We start from the raw sequence: 2,354 nt of genomic DNA on the forward strand, positions 1-2,354 counted from the left end.
GCCCACTGCGCTTGAAAATGGACGGTGAGCAAGCTACACTTCAAGACTGCAGCTTGGGTGGGGAGACAGCTAGAGCAGCGAAAATGTACATTTCTATTTAATTTATGCTTCTCACAGTATTACAGTCTTTATGAAATGAATATTATGTTATCACAAATTGTTAAATAAATTACCTTTTGTTGAATAAATGCTTTGAAATGGGAATATTTAAACGTCAATTGTGGGCGATGACCACTTGGCGCCACTCTCCGCCTGAGACTGACAGAAGACGCTGTTTGCCCATCATCCTGCGCGCAGTGATGTTTATATTCATAAAGGATCAATTAAGTTAGCGTTAACTTACATGAATTAAATTTTTTAACATTTTTAATTGTCATGCTTTAACAAATTAAACGAACTAAAACTCAATTGATTGTGTTATTTCATTGTCAAATTTTCATGAAGTTATTTAACTTAACACTAACTTAAAGTTAAACACAATGATAGGATATTCAGACATTTAAGTTATTTAATAAGATTTCATACATCAAGTTAACACAATTACAAAACTTTGTGAATATAAACAATTTTATAAACAATAATTTTAAGTTAAGTTTAACTCAATATGATTAACATAATATCATATTTCAAAGGAAAGTCAGTAAAGCAAAAGAAAGAAAAAACAGTACTCAAAGGAGAAGTTAAAGGAGGCAGTTGAGGAAGTAAAGGCAGGAGCAAGTTTAAGGGAAACAGCAAAACAATTTGTCATTCCCCACACCACTCTGCAGGACTATAAAAAAATAAGTATGTCCACAACCCTCATCCTAATTCGGCCCTGACACCTGGAGAGGAAGAGGCTCTCCTTTCCTTTATATTCTGGATGGCAGACCATGGCTTCCCAGTGACAAGATCCCTTGTCAAAGTTCTGGCTGTTGGGATCATTAAAGAGAGTGGCAGAACCGAGACCACCACCGTAAATCTAGAGATAAGATTTCATACATCAAGTTAACACAATTACAAAACTTTGTGAATATAAACAATTTTATAAACAATAATTTTAAGTTAAGTTTAACTCAATATGATTAACATAATATCATATTTCAAAGGAAAGTCAGTAAAGCAAAAGAAAGATGTCAGGAAAGAAAAAACAATACTCAAAGGAGAAGTTAAAGGAGGCAGTTGAGGAAGTAAAGGCAGGAGCAAGTTTAAGGGCAACAGCAAAAAAAATTGGCATTCCCCACACCACTCTACAGGACTATAAAACAATTACTATGTCCACAACCCTCATCCTAATTCGGCCCTGACACCTGGAGAGGAAGAGGCTCTCCTTTCCTTTATATTCTGGATGGCAGACCATGGCTTTCCAGTGTTGGGATCATCAAGGAGAGTGGCAGAACCGAGACCACTACTGTAAATCTGGAGAAGGGCCAAGTGATGTCTAGTGGTCCAGGTTCAAGGCCGTCCATCCAGAATTGGCCTCAAGGACGGCAGATTCCCTGGACAGAGCCAGAGTCCATGGTGCTACACCGGAGGCCATTGAGGCATTCTTCAAATTGTACGAGGCCCTTTATGTGAAGCACAAGCTGGAGAACAAGCCACATCTCATCTATAATTGTGATGAGACTGGCTTTGGAGACAAGCCTCGGTCCAGGGAGAAGGTCCTGTGCCAGACTGGAAGGAAACATGTCTATCAACAGCAGCAGACAACCAGGGAGCACATCACGGTCCACTGCTGTGTGAATGCAGCTGGCGACAGCATTCCACCTTTCATCATTTACCCCGGCTGCCTCCCAAGTAATAGGCTGGATGGGCCCCCCAACGGCCTCTATGGCATCCAGGAGAAGGGTTACATGGACTCCGAGCTCTTCCTGAAATGGCTCCACCATTTTATCAGATATGCTCCCGAGGAGAGACCACTAATTTTAATCATGGACCAACACGAGACACATGTCTCAAAAGACGTAATCATGTTTTGCAGAGAAAACAAGATTGAAATTCTCTGCCTACCTGCTCACACCACACACATACTTCAGCCCCTCGATATTGCGGTCTTCAACCCACTGAAGACTGCTTTCTCCACCATTGGTTTCCAGGATGGGTCTGGTGCGAAGGGACATTGTTGTGGGGAAGAAGCAGTTTTCAGCTCTCCTCAAACATGTGTACCCCACTGCTGTCACAGCCCAAAACATCAAGGCCGGGTCCCGCCAGGCTGGCATCTTTCCTCTGTCCAGGACTGCTGTGGACACAACCCAGGTAATTTTGACATCAATACAAAGATAATTCATCCTCTAAGCTACTCCCATTTCTTTTCAAGTGTGTTAATGAGTTTTACATACGTTTTATTTTCTTAGGTGGTGAGAGTGCTCCCACGCCAC

The 2,354-nt window shown here is 41.5% G+C and overlaps 1 long non-coding RNA gene across 2 annotated transcripts in view; it reads right to left on the reverse strand.

The window, feature by feature from the left end:
* Positions 1 to 2,059: 2,059 nt before the first annotated feature.
* Positions 2,060 to 2,354, reverse strand: part of LOC107712905 (uncharacterized) — a 2,748-nt gene continuing 2,453 nt past the window's right edge. For both annotated transcript variants that reach the window (XR_001636841.1, XR_001636842.1), the window contains exon 3: positions 2,060 to 2,215. This is a non-coding gene — a long non-coding RNA (uncharacterized LOC107712905). The remainder of the gene's footprint in view (positions 2,216 to 2,354) is intronic.

The sequence above is a fragment of the Sinocyclocheilus rhinocerous genome, unplaced genomic scaffold (assembly GCF_001515625.1).
Source record: "Sinocyclocheilus rhinocerous isolate Xijiao unplaced genomic scaffold, SAMN03320098_v1.1 scaffold2886, whole genome shotgun sequence".
Taxonomy (NCBI): Eukaryota; Metazoa; Chordata; class Actinopteri; order Cypriniformes; family Cyprinidae; genus Sinocyclocheilus; species Sinocyclocheilus rhinocerous.